The sequence below is a fragment of the Acinonyx jubatus genome, chromosome A3, assembly GCF_027475565.1.
Source record: "Acinonyx jubatus isolate Ajub_Pintada_27869175 chromosome A3, VMU_Ajub_asm_v1.0, whole genome shotgun sequence".
In the NCBI taxonomy this organism is placed as follows: domain Eukaryota; kingdom Metazoa; phylum Chordata; class Mammalia; order Carnivora; family Felidae; genus Acinonyx; species Acinonyx jubatus.
This window is the reverse complement of record NC_069388.1, coordinates 136,721,703-136,739,755: the sequence shown is the minus strand read 5'-3', so window position 1 is coordinate 136,739,755 and position 18,053 is coordinate 136,721,703. Positions and strand designations below refer to the sequence as shown.

General features: G+C 49.7%; 1 protein-coding gene across 18 annotated transcripts in view; it reads right to left on the bottom strand.

Moving 5' to 3' along the window:
- Window positions 1–18,053, bottom strand: part of MYT1L (myelin transcription factor 1 like) — a 422,156-nt gene that overhangs the window by 279,488 nt on the left and 124,615 nt on the right. For 17 of the 18 annotated variants that reach the window (XM_027077770.2, XM_027077768.2, XM_027077773.2 and 14 more), the window contains exon 3: window positions 7,979–8,114. The gene's annotated coding sequence lies outside the window, so the exon portion shown is untranslated. The remainder of the gene's footprint in view (window positions 1–7,978; window positions 8,115–18,053) is intronic. The other variant, XM_053201308.1, reaches the window with a different exon arrangement.

Here is an 18,053-nt window from a genome sequence, read left to right as displayed (position 1 = left end):
CTTCCTTTTTCCTTCCTTCCTTCCTTCCTTCCTTCCTTCCTTCCTTCCTTCTTTCCTTCCTTCCTTCTTCCTTCCTTCCTCCTTCCCTCCTCCTCCCTTTCTCCCTCCCTTCCTCCCTCCCTTCCTCCCTCCCTCTTCCTTCCTCCCTCCCTCCCTTCCTCCCTCCCTCCCTTCTTTCTCTCCTTCCTTCCTCCCTCCCTTCCTCCTTCTTTCCTTCCTTCCTTCTTCCTTCCTTCCTCCCTCCCTCCTCCTCCCTTTCTCCCTCCCTCCCTCCCTCCCTCCCTTCTTTCTCTCCTTCCTTCCTCCCTCCCTTCCTCCTCCTTTTCTTCCTTCCTTCTTCCTTCCTTCCTTCTTCCTTCCTTCCTTCCTTCCTTCCTTCTTTCCTTCCTTCTTCCTTCCTTCCTCCCTCCCTCCTCCTCCCTTTCTCCCTCCCTCCCTTCCTTCTTTCTCTCCTTCCTTCCTCCCTCCCTTCCTCCTCTCCTTCCTTCCTTCCTTCCTTCCTTCTTCCTTCCTTCCTCCCTCCTCCTCCCTCCCTTCATCCCTCCCTCTTCCTTCCTCCCTCCCTCCCTTCCTCCCTCCCTCCCTTCTTTCTCTCCTTCCTTCCTCCCTCCCTTCCTCCTTCTTTCCTTCCTTCCTTCCTTCCTTCCTCCCTCCTTCCCTCCTCCTCCCTTTCTCCCTCCCTTCCTTCCTCCCCCCTCCTTTCTTTCTCTCCTTCCTTCCATCCTTCCTTCCTTCTTTCCTCCCTCCCTCCCTCCCTCCCTCCCTTCCTCCCTCCCTCCTCCTCCCTTCCTCCCTTCCTCCTTTCTTCCCTCCCTCCCTTCCTCCCTCCTTCCCTCCCTCCTCTTCCCTCCTCCCTCCCTTCCTCCCTCCTTCCCTCCTCCCTCCCTTCCTCCCTTCCTCCCTCCTCCTCCCTCCCTTCCTTCTCTCCTTCCTTCCTTCCTTCTTCCTTCCTTCCTCCCTCCCTCCTCATCCCTTTCTCCTTCCCTCCCTCCCTCCTCCTCCCTTCCTCCCTCCCTTCCTCCCTCCCTTCCTCCCTCCCTCCTCCTCCCTCCCTGCCTCCCTCCCTCCTTCATTCCTCCCTCCCCCCCTGCACTTCAGCTACTTTAGATCTTTTAAAGAAACTCCTGAGGTACCACTTTCCAGCACCATCAGTGTTCGTCTCTTCTAGTCGAACTGTGCTGACTTGATGCCCGCTGCCCGGGTGAAGGAGGCTTGGACGGTGTGGAATGAAGAGTGTGGACACCACGGCGTCCCTCCGTGGCTCCCCTGTTGGCCTGTGTGGGTCCACGCTCCCCAAGCTCCCCAGCACCCGACTTCCAGTAGCTGAGGGCCCACGATGTGTGTGTTTTCTGCTCTGTCTGGAGTCCCGCAGTGGAGACCCGCTTGCGGCCCCTTCTGCCTTCCGTGTGAGAATGAGCGAAGAGAAGTCCGGTGGCCATGAAAGTCTGACCTTTTGCTCAGGATTCCAGAGCACATGACGAGAGAGAGAAGGTATCGCCAGATGACACACAGACTTTTCAGGACCGCGTGCGCACTGTGTCTCGAAAGGAAGGAGCCCTGTATCCTGGGCTCCCCTGTCCACAAATCACCTTGGGAGCATCCTGGTACAATAAGGTTTCCTTTAATTAACCGAGTGAGTGCAGCGTGAGGGGGGAGCACCCTCCCTCAGAGTTCACAGGCGGCCCTGCAGGTGCGAGGAATAAACGTTCACCTCATGCCCTTGTGGACCACACTAGACACACTGCCAAGGGGGTGCGTGAACCATGCACACAGACACACCCCACACGTGCTCTGCCCCTCACGCATGCACACGCACACAGATACACACGCACACGCTTCTCTGAACCATTTGAAAGTAGGCTGCCGGCATCGCGGCCACTCACACCTAGACCCTCAACACGTGTCCCTCAGGGAAAAACATCCACGTTCTCCTCCGTAACCTAAGTGTAACGTTAACAAGGAAGGGAGTTAATACCGTTCCAGCCGTATCATAAAACGCACAGTTCCTTTCACGTCTCCCTCAGTTATCCATAAAGGTTCTTTGTAGTCTTTTAGTGTCTAAAACGTAGCTGAGGCATCAAATCACTTTCCCTTCCTTATCCAAAGAATGTCTTCTCCGATAGATGCTACTTTTTCCATTTGTTCTCATCCATGGTTATTTCCTGAATGTTACTTTAGGGGATATTTTCTTTTAACAATTTTGAAATTTTAGACTTTAGATTATAATTTCTACTACCGAGTAAGTGAATAAGTAATGATCTAGATTTTTTGTAAGACAAATTTTAACGGAGAAGATTTTAGGGGAGGAGCGTGGGAGAGCAGGTGAGTCAGGGCACAGGGACCGCCAACCAGGGGGCCGGAGGGGGCCTGCCCTCCGTCCTGTTTCCCTCCTCGGGTCCCCACTGTCCCCTCCGTCCATCCCTTCCCTTCCCATGTCTCCTTCCTTCACTCGCATGGTGCAAACATAAATGCAAAAGGAAGAAACAAATGAAGTAAAAACAAAAGAGAAAACTCCATCCTCAGACCCGCCTGTTTACGTACAGTAATGACTCACGTGAACATTCCTGTTCTCTCGTCTACCCTCCTAGAACTTTTATGCAAATACCAGCAAATGTTTGTATGTGTGTTCATATTTCTGCTTCTTTTCTGCTCCTTGGTTTTTTATTTGTACGTCAGTTTGTAGAGGGCCTTCCTTCCTTTCTACCCGGCTGCACGGGAAGCAAAGACCCTCTGATCTGAGTGGGGGAGCACACAGCATGGATGTAAATCAGACTGTTTGCGCCTTAATCTTTAGGACAAAGCACCTGTGTTGGCTCCTTATGAGCAGTGACGGCAGTAAGTGTGGTTTGCAGAGCTCGGGCTGCGAGCCGGCCCCGGGCGTCACAGGCGGTGCTGGATGCCGTCATCGGCAGCCCCGGCCGTGGCAAGCCGTCCACCTGTGTCACAGGTGACGACACTGTGGCTCTGGCATCTGAGTGGACGCCCCGTGCTCTGCAGTCACGCCTCCAGGGGTCAGTCACCACCTCCTTGGTTTGCCCCCATGCTCCGTGGCCCTCACAGACACCTGCCCCTTCGTCCCAACCAGCCCTGCCCTGGCTGAGACCCTCGACGACCCCGGACGTCCGACGGTCCCCTTCCAGCCTCACCCCTAACCCACCCTTCACGCACCTTCGTCAGGGGAAGGCCAGACACGTCTCCCCTTAAACTCACCCGCAGTCCCCACGGTCCACAGCGCGTAACCTGAACTCACAGAGTCCAAACCCTCTCCCCCTTCGCCTCCCTCACCCAGACCGCTGGGTCTGAGGCTGGTGCCAAGCGTAAAATACCCCGTCTCCCAGAAAAGTGGGCCGGCAGCCTCCGAGTATGGCCCCGGGCGTTAATTCTCCAGGACCCTGTTCTCCAGGACACTTCGAGTCACCCGCTTTGGGGCTGGATTTTCTGCATTATGAGCCACCGTTTTATACACGCCATTCTTCCAGACCTTTTCACGGGGTGTGGTTAGGTTTTGTTACCTTTTGGTGTATGTGCACCCCTGTCCACTGAAGGCTTAAACGTGAACAACTTGGTGGCAGAGTTCTAGAATCCATGTTTCGCATCGGTAATGTCTGGCGTGTTGTAGCCGACTCAAAAATGTGTTGCACAAACGCACAAAATCACACATGGATGGGAATGAATGATATTTATAATAATTGATTTGACAATTCATTTTATTAAGGAAATAGGCATCTATTTCCTGGAAATGTCAGTTGACTTTCCTCCCTTCACCTGTGCCTGCGACAAACAGAGGACCGGAAGCCCAAGAAAGCAGAAGGCCACAGCCTAGCGGGACGGCGTCTGGGGACTTATGACCAGGCCCTTCGCGGGACGGTGTGGGCCAGGCAAGCAAGGGGAGCCCGCACCGGCTAAGGCTGCACATAAGCAGGGGGTTTGCTGGAAAGGGTCAAGGACGTGCAGTATTTCCTTCAGAGTAGGGCTCCGTGCACATGGCTGCAAAGTCCGCGAAGAATGACTCAAGGGGAAAAGTCAACTCTCCTGCCACCTTTGTGTCCCAGCAAAAAAAAAAAAAAAAAAAGTGTGCATGTGTGTGTACATGTGTGTACGTGTGTACGTGTGTGTGTGCACTTCATACTTTTGTTACATAAACGTCGGGACACAACACAGGGTCTGTACCCGCTTGTCACACGCACTGACATGCACGAGGGGCTGTTCCACACCCGCTCCGTCTGTATCACAAACACGTAATAACGCGTCTTCACACAGCACGAGAACCCACTCGTTCGCAGACAAGACCAGCGTCGAGCCCGATGCATGGCCAGCGTGTGCGAAGAGCTGGGGTACGAATGAGACACGTCCCTGCGTCAGGACACCCACGCGCTGGGAATAATAAGCTGACGCCAAAGAACTCTGGGTACAGGACGCCAGGGCGGAGAGGGAAGCCCCTGCCGCGTTTCTGGATTTTTCCTGGCCTTGCTGCCTGCCAACAGCTCTCCCTCTACCAGAGCTCCTTCCAAGAAGTCAGGGAGCCTGGGTCTAGCTGAGCCCTTGCTAATGCTCACCCCCAGGCCCCACAACCAGGGTCCAGTTGGTGGTGCTGCTCCTCAGGGAGTCACAATCTGGAAGGGAATCAGGGTACATCTGTCCGAAATGTAAAGGCAGCCCACTGCCCACTTCACAAGAAGTACAGATACTTTACATACTAAAACACCTTCTGTTTCAAGAACGAAATGCAGTGATTTATATCTCATTTAATCCTTGTGATGGTCCTGCTAAGAAGAAACTACGCATTATGCCCATTTTACTGGTGGGGAAATGGAGGCTCAGATTCCCAGAGTTAAGTACGTCCTCCAAAGTTACAGAGATAGTGTGCTAGGCTTAGGATTTGTTTCCTGCTCTGGTTGCCTCCAACTTTTTACCCAAATTTCTGCCCAACACTGATGACATGTGAGACCAGCAGACCTCTGTTTGCTTAACTACTTAGGGTGAATCTGCTATAACATGTCTGTGACTGGTGTTTCTGCCAGTTTTCTACCACACATTGTGTCCTGTTCTGATCTATTCTGAAATAATTTATGAATTGTCAAAGTGCTGCTTTAAAGATACCTGCGTTCTGGCAAATTGTTTCAGTGGGAAAAAAATCAGTTAATGTTCTGCATTTTACTTAAATGATTTATACTACTAATTCATATCCCAAATAAGGTAAGTTTGAGACACTCATAAAACAGCCCTTTAAAAACATAATCTATGGCATCATTAAAGTCTTTCTTGAGATTAATCCCTTCATCAAGTTTCTGATGTCAAATCTATGGCAATTTAAAATAATTCTCTTTTGTATTCGGTATTTTATTCCGTGTTCTCTGTATTTTTGTTTTGGAGTTATGGTGTATTTCAGAGGACAGACTGGATGGATACATTTTCCCAAATTGTGCGGTTTGCTCTGCCCTGTAGCCCAGCACCTACACTGTGGTGAGGGTTGTACGTAACGGAAATTTGTATAGAATAAAAGCATCGCCGGGTCCCCGACGGATTCTCTCCTCTGGCGCTGGGGTTTGACCCATAATTCCCTGCGTGTCTAAGTTGGACACCTGTGATTTTACATCCCGCCCAATTTTCAGGAGGACATAAAGGTATTTCTGGGTGGTCGCGTTGATGTAGGCCTGAAGATACTAGAAACATTTTCTCCTCCAAATCTTTCAGGCGTCGTGTTCTGCCCTGACTTCTCCAGACAGAGCTGCCTGCTGTCCTTGGCCTTCTGGCAGCTTCTGTCCCAGCTCGACCCTGACTACTTGGCTCGCACGGCGGCAACGCGCTCACCTGTGGAACAACGGAGCCTGGTTTTTGACACTGTTGTGTGAGTTTGCGAGTAACGAAATTTGAAAAGAGAGTAAGAGTCATGTTCTGTTTTCCAAAAATGATTACTCAGGACATCTCAATTCACGTAGTTACTACAGATTGGCAAACTACCATCTGAGGGCCAAATTCCCTTGCTGCTGATTTTGTGAATGAAGTTTTACAGGGACACGGCCACGCCCATGTGTTCACGGATGGCCTGTGGCGGCTCTCCCACAACAATGCTTGTGCTGTACTTGCTCTGGGGACTGTGTGGCCCTCAAAGCCTGAGATGTTTGCTGTCGGGACCTCTGCAGAAAAAATTTGTGCGCCCCCGCCTATGCAATACGAGGGTTTCTACGTTTTCACGTAATAGATGATCATGTGAAGATTTATGCTTTGTTTCTGGAAGCTATTGGCGTTAGTGTTTCCATTTTGGAATGCTGCACCGTTTATTTCAATGTACCGCTTTATTTCATCACCCAGGGACTCAAGTACTTATGACACACACATAGCAAATACACACTGATGATCCCCTCAAGGCCAGACATTAATCTTTAAAGGACAAGAGAGCGGAGAAGAAATATCCAGGAGCCTCAGAGGGTAAATGCGAGCGTCACTTTTGCTGTGCACAACTCTTTCACGACAGCTTCGTGCGTGTTATCGCCAAAGCTCTGCAGGCGGGAGATGTTGACATTTAGAGAAGACTGAATGAGATTACATACGTGAAACGCTCCGCTGTGAATCGCGAGAGTGCTGGGTGCGCTCCTGCTGTTATCACTTCTACCCGATTGGCCTGGAGGCCCCTGGGGACTGTCGGCGGCCACACTCACCTTGCCCCCCAGACCACCAACCCCAGGGCCTGCTGGAACCCCGGAGTCTCCCCATCTGCTCTGAATAAGTCCGACCGCCCACCTGGAAAGCGTGCACCTCTCTCACGGTGCCCAACGGCCTTCCTCGACTGAGAAGCCCATTCAAAGCCAAGAGCATTGAATGTCAAGATGGACTTCGCTCTGAAAACCAGCCGGCCCCTTTTTGTGTCACTTTGCAAACTCGTGGGGAGGTTGGTATGGGAACGCTTTATAGGACGCAAATTCATGGGGAGGTTTGCCGTAGAGGACATGCGTTGATGATCGTCACGTAAGTGTGAACCCTTAACTCCGAGCCAGAGATGCCAATTCAGTGAATCCGCATTTAAAGATTAGACCTGCACAAAACATTCCATGAAACATTCTTCAACTTATGAGTAAAACTCGGCGGGACTGGACAAAACAGGGTTATGGATACGAAACACCTAGGCTTCAGAGCCCGTAACTGACTTTGAAGTCAGCAGGACTTTAACGTTCAGTGTGAGTACGTTTTTTAAAAGTCCGGGGAAGTGATGATTAACCAACCAGTGGGTGCGGTGGGCTCTTCAGGGAGAGCGAACAGGGGGCAGCCGAGAAGATGGAACAACCGAGACCCGTGAAGGCGGCAGCTCCCACTGGGCGGCACACGGACGCATCCCTGCAGCACATGAACCTTAAAAGGCCGGAGTTTCCCCCGTAGAGCAACCCAAGAGAGTACCTTCCCCCCAGAAGCTTCGTACTCTCCTCCAGCAAAGTCACATGCGCAACACGGACTGGTGAGTGTGGGTACTGAGAAGGTAACACCGGAGCTTTTGACGTCAGCTCCAGGCACACGTTACGGTCATGCCGGCCCCCGGCTTGCACGAGATTCCCGAGGAGAACCTGCTGCCCCGGGCAGCACCCCCTTCCCGCGGGCCAGCCCCCACCCCCAGCTCTCCACACCGCAACTGAGGAACTTTGCAAACCAGTGCTGCAGCGACTGCGGAATTTCTGGCAACATTCAAAGTGGAGCGTTTCCCTTTGAGGGTCCCAGTCCCACTTCGTCCCCGCTAGCAATCCCCAGGACCCTCCCAGCACCCAGAAGGACGCACAGCCCGTGCCACCCTATACAGTTTTAGTGGCAAGAACAACAAATGCATCATCTAATTTAACTGCAGACGGCTCTTTTCAGCATGAATGGTCTGCTTGGAGGTGATGCACAACGGGACTTCTAACAGCGCCTCCAGCCCCCCGAGGCCAGGAAGCACCAGCCAGCCGGGAAGAGTAGTGATTCGGGGCGGCGATCGGGGAGGACGCTCACGCACCTGCCCCAGAGCTGCCGCGGCGGGTACCTGCACTGTCGCCCGGGGCGCTCCTTGGATCCGGTCGGCTCCCCCGGAAGGTCAGAGCTCCAGATGTCCCGTCCAGGTGACTTCACCAGGTCTCCTTCGGGTTCATTTTCTAAAGAACAGAACAACACAAGTGCATCACTGACAGGAGAGAGGAGGGGCCGACGGCCGCCTCTCCTTCGTGCCGCCCCCCTCACCGCCGAACACCCCACTTTGAGTACGGAGCTGCTCGCGAGGAGACACCGGTCCATCGTGCCAGCGGCACTGATTGCAAAGGCCGTGCCGGCCAAGCAGAAAATGCTTCTACACGTCTAGTGAGGCCACTTTGAAATCCAAGGTTTTTAACAGTTTTAAATACAACTCTAGGTTTGGAGGCAAAAGTAAGTGCACTTAATATTTAGATTGACCAGTTACCAGCCAATTTGTAAGATTACTGCCTTTTTAACACTTTGGTGCAATTAAGAAGCAATTTAATAGGCGAGAACTGTTTTGGATGTGTAACTATTTCTTGGAAATAATGGGACTCATTCATAATAAAACATAGTCTGTTGATGACGAGGACTCTTCCAGATGTCACCTCGATTTTATTTTAGGGGAAGAACCACAAAAGAGATCGTCTGCATTCATGCAAAATTTGAATTTGTGAACTCTCCGTCCGGGTTTTCTGCAATATGGTCTCAGGATTGGGAACTCTCGACCATTCTAATTGGCAAAGAAAATACCCAGATCATTTCAAGTATACTGTAAAGAGAGAATTAATTTTGTTGAAGAGAAGACGGACAGAATATCGGAAAGCGGAGAGGGCGAGGTGTCTCAGATTTAAAGCTATTGTTTCTGGTGCAAACCTCTAAATTCAGAGAAGCTCATTAAATCGAGTCTGTGGCAATAACAGAGAAGTGTTAATGGGCATCAGCGAAGTGTGTCAGGCAAATGAGGAGACCCCGAGGGTTCCACACTGCTCACCATCAGCTATTTTCTGCAGCGTTACCGTAAATCCTCAAAAACATCCTGTATTTCACTTCCTGTGTGTTACCTCACAATAAAGGAAATATTCAGGGTGCTTGGCGAGTGGGATTTAAAACAAGCGCACACACAATTTCCTGTGAAATTCACAGGCAGCCTATAAAATGCGGCCATAACAAATGCTATTATTTTCCCTAATAAGAATTGACCAAAACAAACACATAAAGAACAGAATAATTTGGAAATATGCACCTGGAGCTAGAAGGATGTGAAAATTCCCCGGGAAAGTCAAGTTTGAAAGATAAAATGAGAGTTAGTATATTTTTCTATGTATCGAAGTCTAGAATCATTAGTTTGGAGTTACTGTGGAACATTTTTAAATGTATTAACCTTTTAGTACACGTTACGATTTGTGGTTTTATTTAGAGCCGTCTATAGCTGTCTATACTGGAGAATCTTTGAGGGGAGTCGTGTGTTTTGTGGTCTTTTCCTGACTGCCCGTACTCAAAACACAGCCAGATACACGTGCACACACACACACACACACATGCCCACGTAACATACATGCAGAAGATTCTTGTCAACACAGGCTGTTGCTTTTTTAAAAAAATTTTTTTAAATGCTTATTCATTTTTGAGAGACAGAAAGACAGAGCGCAAGCAGGGGAGGGGCAGAGAGAGAGAGGGAGACACAGAATCCAAAGCAGGCGCCAGGCTCCGAGCCATCAGCACAGAGCCTGATGCGGGGCTCGAACTCACGAGCTGTGAGATCGTGACCTGAGTGGAAGTCAGAAGCTCAACTGACTGAGCCCCTGAGGTGCCCCCAAACTGTTCTTTTATTTACAGTATGATCTGTAAACCTAACTTTTATGTGACCGAGGCAAGTGCCCCCTGAACCTCCGCACACCAGACACACCCCCCTCTGACTATCTGGATTCAGACGGGAGCCTCCATCCGGGACGTAAGCAGTGTCTTCTGCACTCTGACCTCTACTGCCCGGCACTCAGAGCCCTCACCCTTGCAGGACAAGGTGTGAGCCCACACGAGGCGCTCTGCATCAGGACACTGGGGGCTGCTGAAGACAGATGTGTGCTTAGCGGATATTTACTGCGATTCAGCCCCTGCCATTTTGACTTTCTGAAACCCATGCTTGCCCTTCCCAGCAGATCCTCGTAGGGTGGTTATGCAGAAGCTTGATATGATTGGTGTTGAAATCCTATCACAATTGTTTAAAATTACAATAATTGGGGCGCCTGGGTGGCTCAGTTGGTCAAGCATCTGACTGTGGCTCAGGTCATAATCTCACGGTTTGTGGGTTCAAGCCCCACATCGGGCTCCGTGTCATGCACAAAGTCCGCTTCTGATCCTGTCTCCCTCTCTCTCTGCTCCTCCCCTGCTCACGTGCTCTCTCTTTCTCACTCTCAAAAATAAATAAAACATTTATAAAAACTATATAATGATTATTTTCATGGAATACTAGTGAATATATAGACTGTCATGTTTATGCATTATTTCTAGGTAGGCAAGAGCCATCCTAGCTAATACTGGCGTGAACGTTTTGGGTTCACTGAACTCTGAAGTTCAGGTTCCTCTCAGACAATGGTAGGGAGGGGCTAAGAATGTCTTTGCTTTATCCCCCAATACCAAACACTTGGCTTCCCCCACCTTGCTACGGCACTGGATGTGAACTTCTGGCCGGTGAACCGTTTGCATAAGAAGCGTGTCATTCCCGTTTTGTGCACACGCTACCTTTGTTTATAGAATGGGTTAGGGTTAGGGTTAGTCTACACCTTGGAGTGTCCACTAAGTGGCACCAGGAATCGCCCTACAAGTGCCCTTCTGCCCCGAAGTACTTCTCTGCAGGAGGCCCTGACTTGAACAGGTCTGCCCTTGTGCCCCTCCCCTCCTTGCACCTGCCTCTCCCTGCTCTGTGCACCTGCCCCTCCCCCCACTGCACCTGTCCCTCCCCCCCTTGTGTACCTGTCCCCTCCTCCTGCACCCACCCCTCCCCCTCTCTGTGCACCTGCCCCTCCCCCCTGCACCTGTCCCTCCCCCGAGACTTCCCCAGCAGCGTGCCAGCCCATTGGGTTTGGATGTCCTGTCCCTGCATCAGTGCTTTCCTGAGGTTTCTTAATGTCAAAGAGACCTTCTGATTAACTCAGTAGTGTCTAAATGACACATGCAGGTGTCTCTTTGGCAATCTGAGTCACTGTTACAGGATTATGTACCAGCGGAAATGTCTCTTGCCTTTTCTTCTCCCTAAAATTTCTACATGAGATTGGTTAAAAAATGAGGGACATGTTTTGACAGACCTCCTCCTCAGACTTACAACACTGCACAATAGGAACCAGACAATTCCTCAGAAGGCAGTTAGGAGTAAATCCTTCTCAGTGTACACACACAGAGGCTTGGGTGAGTCTCCAGGGATGAATCCAAGGGCCCATGACCTGGTTTTGTTTGCTCGCCCAGACCCACACTCAATACTCTCTGAAGGAAAGCCTCCCCTTAAAAGGTCTTCTGTGTACTCATAAGATCACGGCACGGCTGTGGCCCCGGTGGGGTTGGCACTGTCCCCATGTACCCTCTCCATGGCCTCGAGGCTGCTGATTTTCCATTTGGTCCTCTGCCTCCTCCACACCTGCTAGGGCATCAGAACCCACTACTGGGTCGAGATGAATCAATTGTTTGTACGCGGTGGGTTCTCCATCAGTCTTTCCTGCTTGACTAGAGGAATTATGTTCCCCTTTGTGCCAAATTAAAGATATTTTAGTAAATCCACTCCCTTGCTGGTGTTCTTTGTTTTAGAATATGCTCAGCTTCTAGCTCGCCATAAAATTTAGACCATGTCCACTTGTGGTTTTTCAGAGAAAAGAAAAGATCATTTTTGGGAGATACAGGTGATAAGGAAGACAAGGAAAGAAGAGAAGGTTTATGAGAAAATAGGCAAGCGAGTGAGGATCCATCACGATGAAATGATAGGAAAGCAGGACAACGTGTGCAGAGTTTGAAATCATCTTCTTTCCGTTTTTAATACCTATCGCCTCTTCGTCACGCGTTCTCAATCTAAAACGTCACAGATTTGCTCCAAGCCTCCGTTACGTTGAATGTTGCGATGTATTTCCGAGGATTTAGAAGGTCTGAGTCTATGGTTTGTACAAACTTGGCACCTCTGTTGATCCCTCATGCAGCACGGCCCTCAGAAGAGGACTTCAACCTCTTCCTCCCCGCAAGGGGCCGCTGATTCCAGCACGTTAACAAACAACAGAACAGAGCATTTGTTTGTAATTTGGAGCTTTTGTGGATAAAAATATCAGGGGCGCCTGGGTGGCTCAGTCAGTTGAGTGTCCAACTCTTGGTTTTGGCTCAAGTCATGACCTCACAGTTTGTGAGTTCAAGTCTCACGCTGTCAACACAGAGCCCGCTTGGGATTCTCTCCCTTCCCCCCCTCCCCCCCCCCCGCCTCTCCTCTGATTGTGCGCCCTCTCTCTTTCTCTCTCTCAAATAAATAAACTTACAAAAACTAAACAAAATGACAACAAAATCGATCTATCACATGCATGGTCTGCCTCCAGCTATCTTCTGATTATGGGTATTCCCAAGCTTAGACCCGTGTCTGAAGCCACTGATTCTCAAGACTAACGCTGGGAAGGAAACTCGTTTCCTACTGTGGGCTTTTAGCGAGGGCCAGCAGGACCCCCGAGGACGATGATATGGTTTTAGTGGGTTTACTTGTCTGCGGTGTGGTGATAGGGAGTGAGCAGGACTCAGGCTTCCGTGGCGGTGACAGGAACACCTTGCCCTCCGGAATTGGTCCATGTGTGTGATAATCTAACACGCACGTGCCCCAGCCTGACAATTACCGCTCCCCGTAGCCACCAAATATGTTTTAGTCACATGTGTGCGCAGATGCACGTATGACTGTTTGGTGCAGAATTGTGTATAACCAAAAACAAAACTGTCAGTGGTGGGCTGGTTCGATTATTATAAACAAACAATCGGATTGGCCAGTATGGTTTGATGGCACAGGGTCACTGTAGATCAGTGTTAACAGCATGGTGCAGAGTAACAGGTACCGTTAACCTCACGTGTGCACATCAGTAACCTGATACCATACTCCATGTTTACATATGCACACACGTCAATGTGCAGAACAATTTGGAGCAGTTACAACAGACCCACGGCTAGCAGGGACCGTCTTTGGAAAAAAGAGTGGGATTTTGAGGACTAAGGAGGATTTTCACTTTTTATCTTAAATCCTAATGTTTAATGTTCATCTTAATTGTTTGACGTTTTATTGGAAAACGCACTCATGTAACATTTATGCAACCGAAAAACCCCCCAAAATATTATTTTTCTTATATCTGTTAGTATTTTTGAAAGTTATGTGTCGATTGCCATAAAAAATTATTAGTAAATTCAGGTTAAAAAACTATACTTCCAAGATCACATAATAATTACGAGCAACTTGAACTCCCCCCAAACCAAACCATTCACTGCTTCCCACTGTATTTATAACTGGTTCTGGGATCTGCTGACTGTTTACACACCAATAAACAATGCTACAAGGAAATCACATTTAGGTCCAATTAGATCATTCAAGCTCATTAGAAAAATCCTTCCAAATTAAGCAAAATGTTATAGAAAAGCAATTAAATATGGAGGCAATTAAAACAAAGGCCAATCAGTGCCATATCAGGGAGGAGAGGGCTGCTTCTGACACCCAGCGCCACCCCCCAGAGCCCGTCCGCCAGCGGCCACTTCCCAGATCCCCTCCTCCGGCGTCCCTCCCCTGGCAGCCATCCTCTGGCAGTCATCCCCCTGCAGCCATTCCCTGGCGGCCACCCCCACCCCCCAGCGGTGCTCTCTACCTGGTCAGGTCAGCCCAGCTTGTGGCCACTGGTGCAGAATGAAAATCTGTTGGGGCACCGCCCCAACAACAAACATAGCAAGCTAGAATGGCTTTTGGAGTCAGTGGACACGAGAACTGAAAGTAACTTTAAGGATCCTGTAGCCAAGTCCAAACCCTCTCTTTCTAGACTTGGGTGTGACATCTGGAAAAGCTGAAGGATTTGCCCAGGTTTCTGGAAAGTAAGGGCTGGTCCAGGTAAAGGCCCCAGGTGGACGGTTCCCAGTTCCCTTCCCCAACGATGTGAGAGCTGTTCTAGAGGGATCTGAGACTTAATTTCCGTTCCTTTTTTAATGATCCCAAGCTTGAGGTGTCAGAGGGTATAGATGAATAACTTAAAAAAAACTTTTTAAAAAATTTTTATTTATTTTTGAGAGAGAGACAGAGTGTGAGTGGGGCAGGAGCAGAGAGAGAGAGAGACACAGAATCTGAAACAGGCTCCAGGCTCTGAGCTGTCAGCACAGAGCCCGACGCGGGGCTCGAACCCACGAACCACGAGATCATGACCTGAGTTGAAGTCAGACGCGTACCGACTGAGCCACCCGGGCACCCCTAGATGAATAACTTTAAAAAAAATTTTTTTTTAATGTTTATTTATTTTTTAGACAGAGAGAGACAGAACATGAATGGGGGAGGGTCAGAGAGAGAGGGAGACACAGAATCTGAAGCAGGCTCCAGGCTCTGAGCTGTCAGCACAGAGCCCGACGCGGGGCTCGAACCCACGAACCACGAGATCATGACCTGAGCTGAAGTCAGACGCGTACCGACTGAGCCACCCGGGCACCCCTAGATGAATAACTTTAAAAAAAAAATTTTTTTTAATGTTTATTTATTTTTTAGACAGAGAGAGACAGAACATGAATGGGGAGGGTCAGAGAGAGAGGGAGACACAGAATCCGAAGCAGGCTCCAGGCTCCGAGCTGTCAGCACAGAGCCCGACGTGGGGCTCGAACCCATGAACCACGAGGTCATGACCTGAGCTGAAGTCGCATGCTTAACCGACTGAGCCACCCGGGCACCCCTAGATGAACAACTTTTAATGCAAAGTATGAGTGCAGACCAGCCTCAGCCACAGAGCAGTATCTCGGGTCTGCAGTTCACAACCTGCAGCCATTACTTTGTGTAGGAGCCACCGTATGTGAGTTTGGGATATTGGGAATGAACCCTCAAGGGCACACCTCTGGCAGGCAGCTGTAGGATTTGGCCCCAGAAGTGGTAACCTCCACCCACTAAGGCTTTCAGGCTTATTTTCTTTGACTTCAGTGAAACAAGTGGTTCTCACTGAAACCAAAGCCTTTCAAGAGGCAATGCCCGACAAACCTCAACATCACCTGCCATCCTTCTCTCCAGGGAACCCCCTTGCCGCCCCCCCCCATGCCAATTACCCTCAGCTGAGTTCACCACCCCACCTGCCTCCCTAATCCTGCTCCTCCTTCCACCTGGGGCAAGAATCTTCAAACTCTATCTCCTGTGATGCCATATCACTGCTCAGCAGTAAACCAACTCAACGATAATGATGGTTACTATTGTCATCGTAACGTCCTCCACGCGTATCACAATACACAGTTAGGTGTTTGACATGCAAACTTGTAAACTGTGCCCACCACGCGAGTGAGGACTCTGAAGTTAGAGGCATTGCCCCCGGTGGTTAGAGGTGGGGCTGCAGATGCAAACCTTCCCCTTGGCCTGTGAGGCTGGTTATGACTGTCTCTTGAGCCTAAGTCTCACTACTGCCCGTGAGACCTTTTGTCTAAGACCTTTTCTCTGTGTCCCTTGAATTCAGAGGCTACTTTCTCCCTTCTGCTCACACCATCATCCCCTCTATTTAAATATCAAAGACTTTCCAACTCTCTTATCAAATCCCACCATTTAGCTGTTCAGAGCCTTCCCAGGTCACTCCAGCCCTCGGTGGGCCACATACTCTGAATCGCCGCAGGGCCACCCTTCAGCCAATTGCCGAGGTCACGGACCAGGAGCATCCGTGGTACGCACCTGTCACCTGACATCACCCTCATGCTCCTTGAGCTTTGCTGCTGCTGTTACTGTCGTGAAATGTGGTGAGTGTCTTGAGGGCAGGGATTGTATTCTCTTTGCCTTTATGTTACCAGAGGCTGAGAGGGGATTCCTTAACGGAATGAACGTTAATAACACGTTTACTCAGGATGTCTACAGAAGATGTTTACTCTTCCGTGGATCCCTCATGGTGTCCAGCACTGGACCCGGCACATGTTGGAGACTCCTCGATAGTTACTGATCAACTGGAAAAATTAAGACATGTGACCCAGTCTGTGTGGGCTGCTACAATAAAACACCATTTTCTGGGTGTCCTATGGACAAGAGAAACCTGTTTCTCATTCTGGAGGCTGGAAGTCGGAGATCAGGACATGGGCAGGATCGGGTGAGAGCCCTCGTCCGGGTCACAGACTTCTTGCCGTGTCCTCACACGGGAGGTAGGCTGAGGGGGCTCTCTGGAGTCACAAGGGCACTAGCCCAATTCATGGCCTCACCCCCAGGACCGCGTGATCACCTCCAAAGGGCCACCTCCAAATGTCACCACCCAGGCAATTAGATTTTGACTTATGAACTTTAGGGGGACACAGACATTCAGACCATAGCACCACCCTTCAGAAGATGGACAGGTTGTTCAGGAAAGACAAGGCTCCATCCAGACCTGTTTGAAGCAGTCATTTGTCTTCTGAATACAGGTGGTCAGGAGGTAACATGATGAACAGGTATGGCACGCTCAGGTGAATAGTCCTCACTCCTGTTGTTTCTGAGACACGGCGATGCCATGCAGTGAGTCATGCCGTTAATTGCTCAGTGAACTCCACCAAATTTGCAGGGGACCCTTGGGTAGAAAGTCAGCAGCAAGCCCCTTCTTGGAATACCTGTAATTACTGTCTGTCAAGGTTGTGATTGTAGATTGTGACTTAAATATGTTATTAGTTCAACTTAAACCAAGCCATCCTGTTCCAACCAGAAAATTCTCACACTAAGGGGCGTGGGCACATTCAGCGACCTTCCTTTGTGACAGACTGCTGAGTAGAAATGCTTTGTCTTCCCAAGACGAAATGCCAAGGATGGGGTAGGATTCGTGGCTCTCTGAAGCTCACAGGCATCTCATTGACAAGGAGCTCACAGGAAGGTGTGAGCTGAGAAGTGGGATTCCTCTGTGCACGTATATCTTCCAAACAGCTGCTCCCCAAGTGGTGGAAAAGACCTTCCCAAGAAATAAACTATTGGCCCCACACCAAAAGCATCTACACGGTGAAGGAAACCAGCAACAAAATGAACAGGCAGCCTACTGAATGGGAGAAGGTATTTGCGAAGGACTTATCTGCAAGGGGTTAAAATCCAAAACATATAAAGAACTTCTGCAACTCAACCCCAAAAAACAAATAATTCAATTAAAAATGGGCAGAGGACCTCAATGTGAATTTTCCGAAGAGGACGCACAGATGGCCCAGTACACACAAGCAAAGACCCCCCCCACGGCGCTCATCATCAGGGAAATACGATCAATCAAATGGATCTCGAACATGTTGAGATACCACCTCACGCCCGTCAGAAAGGCTAAAATTAACACAAGAAACAACAGGTGTTGGTGAGGATGTGGAGAAAGGACTCTTGTGCACTGTTGGTGGGAATGCAAACTGGTGCAGCCCCTCTGGAGAACAGTGTGGAGGTTCCCCAAAACGTTAAAACTAGAACTGCCCTTTGGTCCAGTAATCACCCCCCAAAATACAAAAACACTGATTTCAAGAGGTACATGCACCCCTCTGTTTATAGCAGCGTCAGTTACAGTCGCCAAAATGTGGAAACAGCCCAAGTGTCCATCGCCTCAGGAATGGAGAAAGAAGGTGCGGCACATTCAATGGAACGTTACTCAGCCGTATAAAGAATGAGGTCTCGCCACGTGCAGCAACGTGGATGGACCTAGAGGGTTTGATGCTGAGTGAAATAAGTTAAAGACAAATACCACATGATTTCGCTCACATGTGGAATTTAAGAAACAAAACAAAGAAAAAAGACACAAACAACAGCAACGAAAGACAAACTCTTGAACGCAAGGAATGAACTGGTGGTTGCCGGAGGGAAAGTGGGCGGGGGATGGGTGAGATAGCTGACGGGGATTAAGAGGCACAAACTCACAGTTTCGGAAGGATCAAGTGGTGGACACGAA